The sequence below is a fragment of the Haliaeetus albicilla genome, chromosome 7 (assembly GCF_947461875.1).
Source record: "Haliaeetus albicilla chromosome 7, bHalAlb1.1, whole genome shotgun sequence".
Taxonomy (NCBI): domain Eukaryota; kingdom Metazoa; phylum Chordata; class Aves; order Accipitriformes; family Accipitridae; genus Haliaeetus; species Haliaeetus albicilla.
In genome coordinates, this window is record NC_091489.1 from 45,510,872 (window position 1) to 45,529,457 (window position 18,586).

At 42.6% G+C, this 18,586-nt stretch overlaps 1 long non-coding RNA gene across 2 annotated transcripts in view; it reads right to left on the reverse strand.

Moving 5' to 3' along the window:
- The window catches only part of LOC138686202 (uncharacterized), a 49,739-nt gene extending 41,766 nt beyond the window's left edge, over positions 1-7,973 (reverse strand). For both annotated transcript variants that reach the window (XR_011325576.1, XR_011325575.1), the window contains exon 1: positions 7,734-7,973. This is a non-coding gene — a long non-coding RNA (uncharacterized lncRNA). The remainder of the gene's footprint in view (positions 1-7,733) is intronic.
- Positions 7,974-18,586: the final 10,613 nt, after the last annotated feature.

Here is an 18,586-nt window from a genome sequence, read left to right on the forward strand (position 1 = left end):
TTGTACAAATTGGGTTTATTTCCTTCCCTTGTCCAGCTTTTCTAGACAAGGAAATTGGTGCTTATACAACCACTGCAAGGTCTTGGGCAAAGACACCAAGACAGGAGAGCACAGATGGGGGTCTCTGCTAGGCCTTACGGGGATACAGGGTCGTCTTCAAAAAGACTACTTTCACCCCTGCCATGGGTAGCAAGCTTGTCACAAACCACAGGGTCAGGCAGGGAAATGAGCCTTGGTGCAAGCACAGCGTAAACACACACACATTGATGATCCGCGATTCACAGACCAAGTTTTCATATTCTCTGCAATATCCTGCTTTGCAGAAACTTGTTGACAGGTGGATGATCAAGGCAGTTAATCTGAATGACATTTGCATAGGCAAACTGGATTAAACCCCTGTGTGGACACATTTAGCCAGAGTTAGAAGCAGGCTTCATTTAATTTAGCTTTGAAGTAAGCACATTAAGGCCACTTGTATTCTGAAAAAGAACAGCCATGCTGTAGGCCAGTGTAGTTTAAGTAATCCACTTTAAATTCACGCTGTTAGTTAATCTGGACTAATTTTCACCCAAGTATGCCTGTTTAAAGAAGCTTGAAGCAAGACTACAGAACGGCCTCCTTGAGCTAGCTGCAGTAGGTGATTTGGAGGCAGCCAGTACAGACCCAACATCAACAAGCAATGGGATCACGCAAGTCAGGGAACAGTTTTAGCTCCTTCTGTGATGAAGTGTCAGTGATCTGCCTCAGTCCTTGGAGGTGGACTGAAGCCACAGCAGAGCCAAGCTGGTAAAACAATTGCTCTGGATATGCTACTCCAAGTTAGCGCCCAGGCAACATTTGGGCTTTCAGCCCATTTTTCTGCGAGAGCCATTTTTGGCTTGGCTGTGCAGACAGATTATTTAACAGAAGGACAGGGGAGAAGGAGGAGGGAAGGAAGGATTTCGTTTCTCCAGAGAAAGCTGCTGCTGACAACGAGCAAAATAAAATACCCTGGAGAGAAAGCGCTTGACAAGAGACTAAGCCATAGGAATTGTGTTATCGGCATTGCAGGAGCAAACCTGGATGGAGTTACTGGCTGACATTTTAAAAATGAAAGAGCTGAATAGACGGTGCCGTGCTAGTAAAACAATGAATGGAAGAGCAAAGGTGCACAAGCAGGGAGGAGAAGGCAGGGTTTTGTACATGACTAGACAGGCAGCGGCAGCTTGCGGCTGGGATACAGCTCATTGTCAGCCTTGGGGCTGATTAGAGAGCAGCTCCAAAAGAAGCGGATGATGGTTATATCTCTTTCCCCTTGCATACTTTCACATGCCCATTGTTTCACATAGAAGCTTATTTCATCAGGTCTGTTTTCAATACAAGGCTTTTGCAGCAGCAATAGCAAATATTGAATGTATTACAAAGCAATTCAGTGAGCTGGAAAGAGACATTATGGAGGGAATTTTATCAAGATAAGGAGCAACTTGGCTGCAAAGACAGAAACTGATCAGAATGTATGATTTGTTTTGCCCCTTTGAACTATCTACATTTGGTGAAAGAACAAATACAAACACACATAAATATCCAAGACAGATGCTGTCCTAATCTCTAAAAGGAAAAAAACACACCTCCTAGAAACATTAGCAGTCAACAAGTTTTAAGCTTCAGTGTATTCCCCCGTACACTGGCAAAAGAAGACCAGCCAAGTTTTACTAGAAAGCCAGATCCAAAAGTTAGAGGGCATAGTTTTGGAGGACAGAACCCCCACAGAGAATTAAGTTCTGACCAGTTTTGTGGAAATAGCAGCTGGGCAGAGGGAAAGAAACCCTAGTAGCATCCCTCTTGCATGAAAGGCTTTCACAGGAGGCAAATTTTATTAAGTTTCAGAGACCCTGCCTTGAAGCAGAAAAACCACAAGAAGCTGGGCTTCACTGCTCCTCTGCTCACAGAATGGCTTCCTTAGAGTTCCTGTCATTCATCACATGCAAATCCTTACTACAGATGAAATCGGTTTATAAACAGCAATTAAGTTTGAACCTACACTAGAAACTTATAGTTAATGAACTAGTTCAACTTTTGAACTGATTTAGTTAAAGGATCAGGTTTTTCCTAGCATAAACAAGGCCATGGGTTAAGTATAGCTATTCCATCAAGTACAAGCAGGGGGGAAAAAAAAGTGTCTATTAGTATCTGAGCTAAGAGAATAATTAGTTTTACCTCTTTCTGTTCACAAATGAGTTGGAGCAACTTACATTTTCCTTGAATCTCTTTATGATGGGAAACTTGCAAGATTATTCCTGCAAATAATTAGTTATTGATCTCTAAGTTTGCTTAGGGAAAAGCACTCGCAAGCAAGTCAATCTATTATTCAAGCAACATTTATTGTTTAGGGATTTGTGTCACTGAAACCACATTTTTGGTCTACTACTGATTGAGCACAACTTCAGGTTTTTCCATGGGTGGGGGAGGGAGGTGTTTGAAGTCCCATTTTTCAGAGTCAAACTTTTTTTTTTTCCCTTCTTCCCATAAATGTTTTTCACCAGTGTTTTCTTAAAAGGTTTTTAGTATTTCTTGGCAAAAAAAAAAAGCTATTTTATTAATATTCTAGGAACATTTTCCCAGCGTTTAGATATTTTAACTAATAACAACAGCGTTAAGCAAGACCTTGAATTCCTTCTAAACCTGCAGAGCACAGGGACAACTTCAGATCCACACAACTGGGGACAGGTCTTTAATTTCTGCTCAGTTTCCTGCTTCTTATCATGACAGACAAAGCTCTGATCACCAATAACACCCACCCACTTTTGTTACAAAACCACGCAAATTTCACACAATACAATCTTTTCCCAGTGTCAGGACCTGCCATGCTACATGTAGCTGGGATTCTTCAACCCAGCCTAAGAAAAAGCAGCCAATCCTCTCAAGGTCAATAGTTTCACCAGGAAAGTGCTGAGCCCCCACCACATGCTCTTTCCTATCAGCCTCCAGTTCCTTTCCCCAGAGATATATGAATTAGCACTTTTCTCCTATCCCCATTTTCAAGAAGCATTTATTGCCCTCTGATTTGAGTTCAGGTTGTATTTAGCCACTCCCTGAAAAGCAGCGCAGACTTTCAGTCTGCAGTAATTAAAGAGAGGCAAGAACAAAGCAAATTAGCTATCAAACTTCAACAGCTCTGCTTCATGCTTCCCTGGGCTTTGTCAGAACAAGCTGCCAGTGCCTAATATTAGAGTTTTACAGAAAAAAAGAGGGTGTATTTGGGGGTAAAGCAGCCCCCGATCAGTTGCCACAGTAAGGCTACTCTCCACATCTGTGCGCACGACCAACAGTGATCACATGGTGGTCGAGCACACACGGGTGAACGGTTGCAAAGCAGAAACCAAGGAAAGCAATTGGGACTGACATAACTGCTAATGCCAGAATAGCCTGGAAACATCACATCCTGCCCTGCACCAGAACAGGAGCACAAGGAGCCCAGCACAAAGGCTACCAGGCAGATCTCTCTCCAAGTTACGAGAGGGAGGATCCCAAGCAAGCTCACAGGGCTCCAAGCATCTGTGCTGGGCTTGCACTGGGGAAATGGGAGGAAAAACCACACCTACTGTAAGCATTTGTTGTTCTGAAGGAGCAAAACGATTTTGCAACTTGCTAAGCTTTGCATCAACCAGTGTTTAACCACACGCGGTCTGACACTGTGCAGCAGACATACCCCAATCTGCTGAAATGAAAGAAACAGGTTGGCAGGAGACAAGCGCCTTGCTCAGTGTCACATTTTAATAGCAATGAGCTCTGTCATGAGAGACCTGAAAAATCAGTCCACAGCCTGCCCCACACTCTATGCAATAGTGATATTGCACAGCTTTCCTTATTGCATGTCAAATGTAAAAATTCCTCTGGATGCATGTCCTACATGAGCAGTAGGCACAGTGGTCCAGCTGCATTGCCAGTTCTTCCACAGCCTTTAAGTGAAAACTGCTTTTAAAGATCTTATAGAACTACCTGGTACAGCTCTCTCCTACCTGTCTGGACTCTCATGATTTTAAGTGCTACTTGAGCTCCTTCACATTCCATTTCCCTGCTCATCCCCCATCCACACTACAGCAATTCTTCAGCTTGTATGCAACAAAAACCTCTAGAAGTATTACTTCATCCTACTGCAATCATAAGAGATGCTAGAGTGAAATGTACTTTTCAAAATTACCAAGTCCAAACCCAGCAGTATTCGTTAATGCAAATACCTTGAACTGTCCTTAAGCCTTCAACTTTCCTCCTTCCCACAACTGCAGTGCCATTCTCAGCATCAAGAACAGCTTTAGCACTAATTCCTTTCAACAGTCTGTGCAAATCACTATTACCATGCGATGAGGGGTTCAACAGAAAACTGCATTTGCTGGGCAAAGGAAGTAAATCTCTGTATGGTTTTGTTTGGTTGTTTTGTTTGTTTGTTTGTTTTTTTAAAGGCATGTTGTGAAAAATAAAAGCTGCTTTTGAAGAGGTAAGAGATAAATATGCCTTTAAAGGAACATCTTCCTTTGCAAGCCAAATAGGAAAAGTATGTTTCAATGTACAACAGCCCTCTTTGATAGTACAGGATGGGATTAATATCTACGAGCTTCCATTGTCATTGCTGTCCAGATTCACACTGTGGGATTTGGTCCTTCAACACTGGCCTTCCCTTCCACCAGTGAACAGGAGAGAAGCTATTTGCACAATCAGGTCACCAGTGGGATTCACACTTAGATCAGTGTTAGGGTACTACAGATCCTAAGCTGTGTGTTTGCTAACCAGTAGTCACAGCACAACTATCCTTTCCTGCATGCCATTCTCACAACATGCTGGTTACTCTTGGCTGAGTCACATCTTTGTGCCTTTGCTTACTATCACGGTATAGATCATCACTTACCAGCACGTTCACACAGAGCCCAACCCCAACAGGCTCTTACCTCTGCTGGAAGTTTCAGGAGTATGTAGAAAAACCTGGCTCTAGCACAGACTTTGAGAGCAGATAGCACGAAGCTGAAATGTGTATTTCACAAATCTAAACTGCATTTTACAAGTAATTTATCCTCATGTTAGGATGAGCACAGAAACTGAACTTCAGAGAATTGGAAATGTAGAACTAGAGTATTAATAGGAACATATGAACTTCTATATAATTAGTAACATCTTGTAAGGCACTTTTACACAAGTACCACTAGTTCCACTATAGAGGTGGGGAAACTGGGACACAGGTGTCCCCAAGGCCACAAAAAGGGCAGTAGCAGAGGACAGTAATACTCAGGTTTCAAGATTCTCAGGGCAATGCCCTAACTTGCAAGCTACATCTGCTTTTAGAAGAGTAATGCTTTATTTCAGTCTCAACTGATCAAGGAAAAAACCCAGCACTTTGTATGGGAGAATTACTAATTCTCACCAGAACTATAGGAAAATCCAGTAGCTTTAAAAAGTCACCATGACCTTAAGCACTGTGACAACTACCTGTTAGAAGCTCTTGTGCTGAGCAAGATGATCACATTGTCTGTCACCAGCATCTAACAGAGTACATCAGAAGACCAAATGCAAAGATCCAGAGTTCCCTATGTGGTCAGTCGATGATAAGAACCAACTACCACAGCCCTTTAACGCTATGTTATGCACTTCCCATATTCAAAAACTATCAAGAGGAAATCAAGAGCTCAGATTTGAAACACCCATAATAAGAAACTCCTAAAAAAAAAAAAAAAAAAGAAAATCTGTATGCAAAGGCACCACTGTGCTGCAAATGTAAAGTCACAGAACAAACTGAATGAGTAAAGAACATCTCAGACTTAAGTTAAGTAGTATCCTGGATGCTATTTAGTAAGGTGACACTTTATAATCTTTAATACACTCCTAAAACATGCCCCTCTGAAGTCCCTGCTAAATTAAATGGGCTCATTGCCTTGCAATGAAGTAGATAGCTGGAACTGCTACAAAATTACTCTGCTTCTCTGCCCCAGATAATCTTGTCACCAGTGAATTCTTCCACCCCCTTTTTTTCTTCCCATATTAATGCCCTCCATCATAATAAGGATTCCTACCCACTGCCAAAACTCAATTTACACTATTTACTTTAATGACCTCATTTGTCATCCTAGCATGTGTGTCTACCTCTGGGACTGCAGCCCCGTCAGTCTGCCAGCAGGTCTCATTTACAGTTTGCTCTTTCATTATTATTTTTAAAGATTAAATTGCTTCCATTTCAAGGCACACAGTCTGGGAACTCCCACAGCCCAGAGAATACAGAGATACATTTGATCAATATATTTTAGGGTTACATATCTCAATCCCAACTGACTCTCCCACACACATACTGCCCCACTGCATCATCCATCTATTTCCATCACCTTTCACTTTGTTATTCCTTTTAATCTTTGCAAAAGATACTCACTGGTTATGACATTATTTCAAGTTGTGGGAGGAATTTTAACCTTTTTCTTTTGGGGTGTGGGGAAGGAGAATAGTGTGATAATTTCCTTCCCCAATGCGTCAGCTCATTTGTTCATTCTAAACCACATTTTCTTATCTCACAGCTTGACTACTCCAGAGGTATATTCCTTCCTATTAGATTATATTTCTCTCTTATGGTGTGTCTCCAATCCTGACATGCTCAGTAAAATTCAATGTTAATTGCATACTTCATGTTTTGTTATACCACATGTTTTGTGGAAACAGCATTACACAAACTGCTAGAACTATAGCTAGAGGAAGCCTTCAGAAATACAGCATCAAACCCAAAGCAGCACAACAATCTGCCATTCAAAGCAAGGGAGGGAGGGAGAGACCAGGCATTTGAAATTATGTATGTCTGCAGTGTCTCAAAGACCTATTCCTCAGCTTGTTTGCAACGTCTTTAAAAGGAGATATTATGAGCCATTTTCTTGCTTATGAGTAATTGCTCCATCCATTTGCCTCCTCCCAACTCAGCCTCCAACTGACTGGCTGGGACAAAATGTGTCTTACCAACACAACCCTTGCCACATGCAGTGGCCACTCCTCTGCATTTCCAGTTATATAGAACCATTCGCAAGGCAAACTGGACATTTGCAAATCCTGGTATAAACCTTAACTAGAACAGAGTAATTGCTAGGAAAGTGAGGCGCCAAACTTAAAATCACAATATTACCAGTTCCTTCAATATTTAGAAATGCTTTTCCCAGGCTAACAGAAACCTGTCTTTTAACCAAAAGTGAGAGCAATGAAACTTTCCTCATAAGAAACTTTAACAGCTCAAAGATATTTCAAAGTTACTTCAAAGTTACTGAGCACCCATCTCATTTTCTTCAGTTCATGCAACTACATGACTACGTCTTTCTTGTTTTCCTTCCATTGCAAACATTTGTCTGAAGTCCCAATAAACATTAGCAAAAACCTTTACATTTCCCATTAGTGATTTCCAATATGCTGATACATCTCTTCAGAGGCCTCTCCAGTGAATAAATTGGCCCCAGACTAATAGTACTTGTTATTTACACAGAGACATCCTTGCTTGGGATGTCTTCTAAATAGACTTAAGCAGGAGCATAAGGAATAACATCTTTTCCAGATATACTTGAGTCTGATATGAACATAGGTATTTTCTACAGAAAAACATGCTTCAGATTTCTCATCAATATCTATATATAAAGCTAAACCAAAATTTTTAAGTTACTTCTAGATAATATACAATGGTACTTAGCAATAAAACTATTTTACAGGTTATGTATGATGTATAAAAGCATATAAATATTACTCACTGTCAGATGATCGAGCTTCTGGCATGTAGGGAGAAGATGGAAGATACTACAGCACAGTCTTCCCTGGATTCCCTCAAGTCTTGCCCTGGATGATCACATGCAGACAAGAACAGCAAGGCTGAGGAAAAACCAACAAGAATTGACAACATTAGACCAGCAAAAGCATTACTAGTGTGGTCTAAAAGAATTTGCTAATACAGAAGCAATACAGCATCAAAGCTCTTGGAAACATCAGGTAGTGCCAAAAAGATGCAAACGTTTTAGAGACTGTGCACTAGAACCCCCCAAAACACCTTTTAGACTCAAGTGGGGTTTTTTTTCCCCTTTGTACCCTTTTTTACTTTATCTGTGGAGGACTTGTGTCATTAGCATACTCTGTTCAGTGCAGCACAGAATGGCTGATGCCTGTGTAGCCAACTCAAATCTGAGATTGAAAAGGACTATTTACTATTTCTGTGGTAGCTGCTTTTCAAACAAACATAGGGAATTTTAATAAAATTGTAAATTGGAAACCCCACAGAATTTGCACGTGAAACAGAGAAGAATTCCTATTATTCCTGTTTTACAGGTAGGGAGACTGAGGCAGAGAGCACAGAAGTCATTCCGGCAAAGCTCTAAAAATAGAGATGGAGAGCTTGAAAAAGACCCAGAACTGTGGTTTACAAGGAAAGCCCATCTCACACAAGCCAAATCTTCTTATGATCTAAAAACCCAAGATAAATTTTTGCCTAAGCAGGTATATTCCTGTAAAGAGCGTCATGTTTAACAAACCAGACTTTTCTGGTACTCTCTGTCAAAAGAGTTTCCAATCCATTTAACAAGGGGTAAAGGCTCTTTGATAGACATAAACCTCTCACGCTTGGCATTTTCTGACACCTACTCTTAACAGTATAGAGGAATATTTGTAGTCACAGCAGGTAAATGAGCTGTGGACAGGGAACACAACTAATTTAATAGCATGAATTATTTACACATACATTCAGGAAAGCCATCTTGCTACACAGCAGTCCCAGCAGCAGGGATTATTAATTTATAACTCAACTACAGCTACATTAAACAGAACGAGGCTTCCATAAAAACTTAACTGTGGAGACACAGAAAATATTGCCTAACCCATCCAGAAAGTACAACAGGGTTCCCTAACAAAGCCTCAGCCGTTAGCCAAAAATTGATCACATCTCTTGGGCTTCCACTAACTTCCAATTTGCATCCAGACTTGCCTACTTGTCTGCTGTGCCCATACAAAGCAATGAATCTTAAAGTAGATTTGCCTTTAAGCTTTCATTAGCTTCCAAAACAGCATCAAATTCCTCCCTTTCTGAACAGCAACGCCAACACAGCTTCCTCCCTCAGTGAGCAAAATCCTCACAAAGAAAACAGTGAGCACCCCCACTCCTGCAATCTCCCCGCTGGGTCCCACTCAGCATAGATCTGATCGGAGGCAAAGGGAAAAAGAGACACCCCAAAGGGAAAACAGGAGAAGCGTTTGAGGGTGGGATGCTAGGAATAACAAGATTTGATGAGAAGCTGCAGAACATATGAAGGAAAGGAAGGAACTGGAAATACCTGAGCAGAGAGTCGAGGAGAAGGAATTGGGCTGTGGACCACAGCTACAGCAGGAGCCTACAGAGAGAGTCAGAGCAGAGAGTGTGGCTGTGGGGAATTCGGGCAAGACGAGCAAGGGAAACTAGGGAGACAGATGGGTCTAATTCCCTCCAGCAAAAGAAACATAGATGATAAATCTGGAGGGAGAAACCTGGTCAGCAATGAGAAGCCTGAAGACTGGAAATAGGTAAGGAAAAGGCAAAACTGAGCATGGGACAAGAGGAACTCCATGCTTCAGAGCACCACTCGGCAGCTCTAACCCCAGCCTTTTAAAGTTAGGTGTTTACATGACAGAAACCCACATCTTGTTATGCAGTCCCAAGACATGGTTTTAGAGACATGTTTTTTTCCTTGGTTTAGCTTCCAGCCAGATACTTCATATTCTTAATTCCTGCTTGTGTGTTTTGTACCATCTGCACTATGCTATGCGTGTTCCCAGCATACTATTTATCCTGATAAACATGCTAATAGCTGGACTGCCTGCATCCCCACATGCTTTTTTGCCCAATAGATGGCCAAGGCAGCAAATTTATCTTCATACAGTAGGAACTCGGTTCCCGTTAATGACTAGAAACCCTCCATAATGCACTGTGATCAACATGAAATAATTTCATAAAGCACAACCTCGTGGTAGAGCTGACTCTGCTGTTAACTATTTGCTAAAGATCAAAGGACTGAAGACGGTGGGTTGGATTGCCTGTTCTTGGTGATTTTGAGTCTTACTGTTTTCAGGAGAGGTGTTTGGTGCTTCCTGAATGTAGATAAATGGTCTCACATTGGGGCCAGAAGAAAAAGCACCCAAAAGCACGTCAGCCCTACTGAACAGTAAAGGAGAAACCACATGATCGACCCATTAAAGCAGCTCTTCCTCTGCCTTGCACAGGTATATTTCTGGCACTTTCAAGAAGCCTGCATTTGACCGATTTAGAAATCACGCTGTGGTACTGCATAAATCGCCATCCAGTGACACATCTTGGGTCAATCCTCCTAAATTCCAAGCCTCCCTACACCTGGGCTGAAGAAGCATCCTACTATACGAGCACCTAGCAGCCTCCCCGTAAAAAAGGTGGAGAACCTCTTTACTCCTTGTCCAGAATTAGGACTATCATGTTTTGACTGCATGCAAGTTACTAACAAAGAGCATTCAGTGTCACTGTTGTGATTTCCATAATGCTGATATCTGATGCTACCATCAGACCCCAGCTGAGGCTACATGGAAAGCCATGCCTATGGACCAGGACAGTTAGATGGCAGTCACAGAGCCTCAATAAATAAATAAGAAAAACCACAACACCAAAACAACCACAAAGAAACTACCTATTAACACCAAATACTGGAAAAGCAGAAAGGTTAATGATCCCAGCGGGGTGGAAATTCTCCTGTGTCAGGGATTTCAGGCAGCACAAAAGGCAGCTTCATACCAAATTTGGGAAGGAAGAAAGAGATGACTGCTTCTGAGCATCTAGAGAAGGACAATGGGACAGATGCAAACAGGAGACAAAGCTTTGAAAGGTGCTGTGCTTTTGGTGCCAAAGAAGAGGAGAAACCCCACAAGCCACTTTAATGCCAGTTATGCCAATACGTGAGCAAGGACCTACTCTGCCACCCAGTATCTTTCACTAAGAGTGCTGCACAATTTCCAACAGGCTGATGCTTGCACAAGCGGGGATTTTGCAAGGACTCCATAGCTTTGTGCCTCAGCTTCCCCTCTCACAGACAGGTCATGGAGGGCAGCCAGGCCAAGTGTGCCCCAGGTAGGTCTAAGAGCAGGTGTGGGTGAGAGCTCATTAGTTCTTTGGGCCAGGCACTTACTTGTTCCTACAGCACCTGAATAGCCAATAAGTTGTTTTTGGTTTTGGGGGTTTTTTTGTGCTATCACAGCCCTGGTCAGCAGGTGAGGAAGAAGTCAGAGAGCTTAGCAGAGGGGGCATAGGACTTACAGAAAGTTCTCAAACTCAGAGCAAGTTCCCCTGCAGACTTGTTTTGAAACCTTAATCACATTATCAGTTTGCTCTGTCTTTCAGTTTCTCCCTCTTTACAAATTATGATAGTGACAGCAGCCACTCACGTGAAATACTTTGAAAGACAAAGTCACAAAACATTAGATACAGGTCATGTTATTGCTGCATGCTGTGACCAATGCATACTCTGAAGAATATACAGTCTGTTAAAGGAGGGGTAGGGGCAAAAGGGGCTTTTGGGCCAGCAAGTCAGTACTGTTAGCAAGAACCACAGGCATAGAGCAGAATGTAACCATTTTAGACTCCTACCTACTTCAGTGCAAGGAACACAGATCACTTAGCAAAGCAAAAAGCATCTATTTACAAAGACACAACATGCGTTTGATCATTGCCTGGTGCCAATGCAAACATCATTCACACTAACAATAGGTAGCACAACCAGACTCTAAAACACAGCAAGCAATGTCGAGCAACCACTTTAAGTGCATAACCTACTGGTTACCCACACCACAGCACAGGGCTTGGACAAATCCTGGCTCAAGAAGGGCACCGTCACTGGGTACCCTAAGGACAAACTAATTATTCAGAGGCTTAAGACCTCAGAAAGAAGCCGACTTTCTTTCTACATACCACCATAAGGGCAGCACGCAAATTCCTTCCAGTTTTGCTTACCTCCTTTCTCCTCTATGGCTGTTGTTCTTTTTCCTGAAGGAAGCAAGGTAAAAGGCAGCACTAAACTCTCCCTCACAAGCATCCAGCAAGCTCAAAGCAGCAAGCTGAGCAGCAGAAAAGCCAAGGAGAAGCCCACCATGTATACCAATAGACTTTATCACCACAGAGCTCCAGCAAAACCAAATTCAACCCATACTTTTGATCACAGAAAACCACAACAAAAATAACCCAACTATTTCTACATCTTCCTCTCCAACCCCTACACCCTCAGCAGCAATCAACAGCTTAAGAGAGTCCTCCTGAGTGCTTGGGAAGGGTAACAAGTTCCACCTGTGAACAAAGCCACATTGCTCCTACTTGTCTTTATTGGTCAGTCTGTGTTGTTGGGGGGTTAGAGCTGAAATCCACCAAAAATAGTTCAGTGGGGTTTTTGAGGACTTACAAAAATACCAATGTAATTCCTAGCATCTCAAAAATGAGTGAGCTTTTACGTATTTCCTGCTTGTCCACAAAAATATGTGTTGACAATTCATGTCTTCTCTCTTTCTCTCCTATTTTTTCCCTTTTGCAGGATGCCAGGCGAGGAAACAAGCATATTTTACTTTTGAGTTCTTGTTCAAGAATGTAACGAAAACTTGGAAATTATTTTTTCATGAAAATGTCCACTTAGGAAAAAGGCAATTCTCTTCTCTTTCAGGAAGAAATGGTTTCATTAAAAAAGAATAAAAGGTAAAATGGTACTTTCTAATGAGAAGCCAGAGTCTCTTCTTAATTTATTGAGTAGCAACCCCAGCCACATAAACATTGTTATTCTTTGTTATTCTCCCCAGTGTCCATGCTTGCAGCAGGCAAGATTCCTTACAGTACTTTTGAGTTACCAGCAGTACTTCAGTTAGGAAAAGAAAAAAAAAAAAAAAAAAATCTGTCTGGCACATAATCTGTATTTCTGATTTACAGTCAGACTTCCAAGACTTAGCGCAGGTCAAAACTCAGCTCTGTCTTTCTCCCTTATTCAGCAAAGAGTGCTGAACTGTGGTCCTGCCTATTGCAGTTCCAGAAGAGCTATGCCAAAGAGGAATTTGGCTTGGGGAATGTATTTAGTGTGTTTCTATTCTCATGGTAGCTCTGCAGAAGGTAACCACTATCAGGCAAAGTTTTTTGTCTAGACAGATGCTAGGAGACAGTAAGTAAACCATGCACCATCACATAACTAACAGAATTCCTATGACAAGCTCGTGCCATTATAGCTAGGTCACGTTGCCTCCAGACTACAGGATTTGCAAATGGCAGGATACTTTACTGTACCCGTTGGCCCCGGAAACAAGTTGCAGTAGGAGCATTTATGGGAGAGATGAAGGATGGGAAGGGTCAGGTTAAATATCAGGAAGCAGCTAATGCATCAGTTCTTGAGCTGTGATGGGTGAAGCATCCTGGGGGCTACTGCTGGCTGCCCCTGCTGGTCTCCAGCTGTGAAATAGCTTAGACTAGATCCCTAAAACAGCATTGCCATGTAAGTTCTTGCAGTAATAGCAACAGAGGTGGCCTGTGATTGGCAACACAAAGGAGATAAAGCTGAATGTTAATAAGTGGGACCTGGAAACAATCTCTATCTGCGATCCATAGATCTAGTTCATTACTTCCTTAGCTTAAATTAAAGTCCTCCTTAATGTGATTGGGCACAAAGCCATTTTACTGGAGAGTTCTGTCATGGGCATTGTATTTATAACTATGATATCAATATGCTCCACCCAAGACTGAAATCCCTTTCTATTTTGAGCTGTGCAAGAAGAGGACAGAGTTCCTGCCCCAAAGAATTTACAGTTTAAACCGGCTGTGGACAGGGAGAAAGGGACTCCGTGAAGTCCCACAGTATACCAGCATTGGAGTCAGGTGGACATAAGAATATGGTCTGCTAATTGAATGCATGTTTGCTCCCTCGGTTGCTGACCAAAAAAGCGTTGCCATATAATTGCAAGTCCAGAAATTTGTTCAGGCTCATGTCCCTAAAGCACTGAAGTCAGGGGTGTCTGTAAGCTTTTAATCAGCCATTTCCTTACCCTTTTGGTTTGTCAGTGTAAAGCTGAGAGCATGATCGTCCTTGCAATGTGCTGCTCTGTCAGCTTCAGAAATGCTGATCTCCCTCACTAGTGATTGAAGTTCTCCCAGCACCTCATTAACATCTCTCCCAGTTGTCTGCCCCACATCAAAGGGGTTTCCTGAGGCTTTGACAACAATCTCCCTGCTTCGAAGGGAAAGCTGTTGCAAGCTTTTTTTGTATGAAATTATTTAGGGGAGCTGAAATAGGATTTACCCATAGATGGAAGAAGCTCCAGTTTTGCATTCTACCACGCACAGTAGAAGATGATCCCTCCAGTCAATGGGGAAGAGAAGACCTGCACAAGTCAGCACTTTCAGCCTGGAGAACTGCCTCTCAGAAGATGTTGCATCACGATGGTGATGCAGACATAGGCTCTATCGATACTTCAGCAAGAGGTTAAGCTGCAATATGTGTAAACATATGGGAGTTCTAACCCTGCTTGCAAAGGTGGAAGTGCTGCTACTGGTGTGAAGCTATGGCAGTTCACGCTTTGGTGTGGACTGATCAGACAACTATTTATCCAGGATCTTGAGTGAGATGGAAGTACATGCTGCTGCTGCACCACCTCAGAGCCTAGCTAGCTGGATATGCCCTCCTTGGCCTCACACACAGCTATGGCAATCCCTCCTTTGACTGCAACACAATCAGAGCCTTACAAGGCAGCTTGAGACAGGGCAAGCTGAGTGCCCAGACCAAAACTGGACTTCGGGGTGCTTGCAAAACAGTACCAAGTGTGAATGTGTGCAGACCTGTCTGCACTGTGACAGATTTTCATCATTGCTATTCATCTTTGAGCATAAATTTTAAAGGAAATAAGTAAGCCCTTATTTCCCAGAGCTGAAAATGCCTTTAGGCATCACATCCAGAGCGATTTCCCTCACCGGAAAATTTTGTATAATGTGCCCCTTGTAATAGTCACTCTGGTGCACTGGCTATGGGGCAGAGAGAAAACGTGCACTAGCATGCGTGCATGATGGAGCCTGTGTGCACGGACAAGCAGATCTGAACACGTTCATACCCCAAATAGCATGGCAACAGGAAACTATGCCCTTCACACTGTGTATTAATGGTCATTCCACACAGCATGTTGCTATGCAAAGCCCAGGAGGGCTGCACACTGCATCTGTCTAACTCCTAGTGAGCGTTGCTTCAGGCAGCTGTTCAAGGGAGATAATTAAAGATGGTCTCCAAATCCATAAATCAAAGAGAGAAAGACCTTGGATAGGGGGACAAAAGGAAGAAAAAAGGACTTAAAAATATGCCCTGTGCTGTACAATACTCAGATAGGTTCTTTCCAGGCATGATTGTGTTTCAGAAATAGCGTGCTGAGACTCTAAGTTACTTGGGAATCCAGGTGGGGGAGGCATTTAATCTCTGAGTGTTTGTGTGGCTTTGAGTGCTTTGCTCTGCTGTTAAATCGTAGCCCTTCTTTCCTGCGTGGCCTGCCAGCAAAAAAGCAGACGATGGTAGTTCCCCAAGGAAAAGCTGTCGAGCCGAGGGGACGTGACTGGCTATGAAAAAATACCAAGGGAGAGCAGCAGGGAGATTTTTCTCCACAGTCCAGATACACACGGAGAAAGCTTAACCAGTAACAAAGCTCCATTAATGCCTCCCTTACAAGCATTAACATTCTACCAGCATTGGGAAAGTCACAGAATAGTCAAGAGGGAGATAGCCCATTTCGTAGCAAAGGAGAAACTGAGGCACAAGAGGACGAAGGTCCATATGTATGAAAATGTTTCCCGACAAACATCACAAGTGGACACTTATCTGCTATGAAGCAGTACTATGTTAGTTTCTAAGTGGCATCTTTCTGGCTGCAGCACAGGCCTGCAGCCTCTCTGCTACTTTTCAGCCCCGTGCACCGACTGCCTGGTGGATCAGACTGACAAGCTGCATCAGGCAGCTGATGTCCAAAGCAAGGAAAGCCCCTGATTTTGTAGGAATCTCAGATTAAATGGGGGTGGCCTGGGCTCCAAACAGTCCTGGAATTAATCATTTTTAAAGCGGGGAGGCACAGAGGTTTCTTACTTTGAGTACTCCAGGTGGATGGGCGCTTTTTCACGCTTTAGACAAAATCATCTCCCAAAGTCAGTCAGAGCAACTCGGGCAAGGATTTTCAGGCTGAGTGTGAGTGTGAGAAAGGTCTGTGAAGCCCTCAGCACCAATATGAGCGTCTGGGGAGTAGACAGTGGAACTGATTGACCCAGGAACATGCTCTGTCAGAAGGTTTGGAGAGCACTGTCCTTGTCTGCTTCTGAGAATGATGGTCATATTTACCCCCCCACCCCCAAACCTCTTAACCTGCTGTCTCACACTGCAGAGCTGGGGAGCTTTTCATTAACTATTTCCTGCTCTGGTTTCCATGGAAAACAGAAAGTCACATGCACCATCTTCCAAGAGATGACAGAAGTGCCTCTGGTCTAACAATCCTACTGGCCTTTAACAAATGAGGCCAGAAGAAAAATTATCAAGATGCAAAACAGGGGTTTCAAGTCCATCTGCTCAAGTGACACAAAATCTCAGCCTTTTAGAACAATAAAGTGCTGAAAAAATTCCTAGGTGTTTAGATAAGTCCACACTGAGGTATACTTTCACAGAAAAAGGTAGAAAGAGGCATTAAGACTGTCTATTACTAGAATGCTTTTGGGAAGTATAACATATTGTTATGTAAAGCATTTGATCTTGCTTTTCCCCAGTGCGAGCCCTAGAATGACACACTTCTCTATTTCCATTATTTCCAAGGTTTGGGCCAGGGTCCCTGCTGTGATACTAGTACCTGTCTTTTCTAATGTTTAATCTCATTTCCCCCAGAGGCTTCTGCTGGCTCTCGTGTACCATATGATCCACCAGAATCACACTTGAGAGCCTCTTAAGTCCTAGAAGTCAGATGCTCAGTGCCTAAAGATGAGGTGAAGTGGTTCAGAAGTAAGATGCCTGTTTCACATTCTTAGCAGTACTGTTTATTTGAAGAGTGATTTTCAGTATCTTTGCGTCTCAGCTTCCCCATCTATGAGAAACATGTGAGTGCATCTAACTGCTCGCTCAAAGATGACAGAGGAGGGAAATTCAGACATAAGTAATGTTTGCAAACTAGCATGTGTTTCTTTTCTGTGTAGATATCCATACAAGGCTCCATTATTCTGCTTTAGGCTAAAATCAGCTCTCTTTTTAGTGGTTTCAGCTGAGCAGCATTTGCTCCACGACATATGAAGCAGAGAGGGTAGCAGAGGTTCAAGTTCCAAGAATGAGAATGAATGCAGAAAAGACACCAAGTTCTGAGCAGCTGCGGGTTAGATGAGGCCATTTTAAAAATAAAAGATCCTGCTATGCTGTGCATCAGGCAGAATGGCACATGGGTCTTTTTTGGGGACAGATTCTGTAGAGTCTATCTGGAACTAAAGTAGAATTCTTAATGAAACAGAAGTGCAGCTTTCTAAATTTAGATGCACTATTAATGCTTTTAAAAGCATGTGCATCTATAGCCATGGAGTGTCTGAAATTTCATTCACAGTGTTTGCTCCCATCAGGCCAAATCTGAAACCCACTGAAGCCAGCGGCAAAAATCCCACTGATTTCAACAGACCCAGTGCTCGGCTCACTTTTCCTGTCCCTCCCCATCTTTGGTTGTCCATTTGGTAGATTGCTATGTATGCCTAAATGAGACACTCTGCAGTTGTTGATACTTGTAATTCTGTTTTATGCTTTAGCCTTTCGGGCAGCAAAGAAGAAATGTTAGAGCTTGCATAGTAGCTGGTTGAGTGAGACAGCAAAAGAAACAGCAGGCCAAATAGTTGAAATCCAAAGGAGGTATCTATCTTTTCCATATCAGATCTGTTAATCCAGTACTCTTTCTTTGTGTTGCAAAACAGGCTTCTCTATTGAACTCCAGCTACATTTACATCAGATGTGCCATATATCATATAATAATACAGACAGGAACTGTGACTTGTCTGGTAAATTGCGTTCTGCTTGTAATACGCCGATCTCTATGGGATGTGAATGTATGAGATCTGTGGATTGAAGGCAGTATTGCAATCTGTAGTATGACGGTTATACATGAGGGATGTTCATATCAAACCCACGCTGCAATTTATTGTTTAGTCAAAAAAAAACCCCTTAATTTATAAATATTTCACCTGAGAACAACATTCACTCCAAAACCAAGCACACAGACAAGCTTTCCGGTGCCAAAGGATGATCAAAGAGGATCGTCTGGATGGATGCTAGGGACTCAAGAGCTGCAGCTCCTCCACAATAAAGCCCACCAAAATCAAACAGGAATAGAGCTCATGCTTTTTCCTGGGATCATTAATAGCTGGTAATCCCTCATTTATTCTCTTTGCAATTAAGCACGTTATGTGATGAGCAGGGGCTAAAAACTGGTGTTGGTTGTTCTGTATAGACTCAGGAGAGGTGCATTTCTTTCAGTGTTAAAGAATAAATTACAAATTCACCTGTCCTGCCAAACTCCCTCCTTCCTCATAAGGTCAAGAAACTCAGACTGACGCATTAAT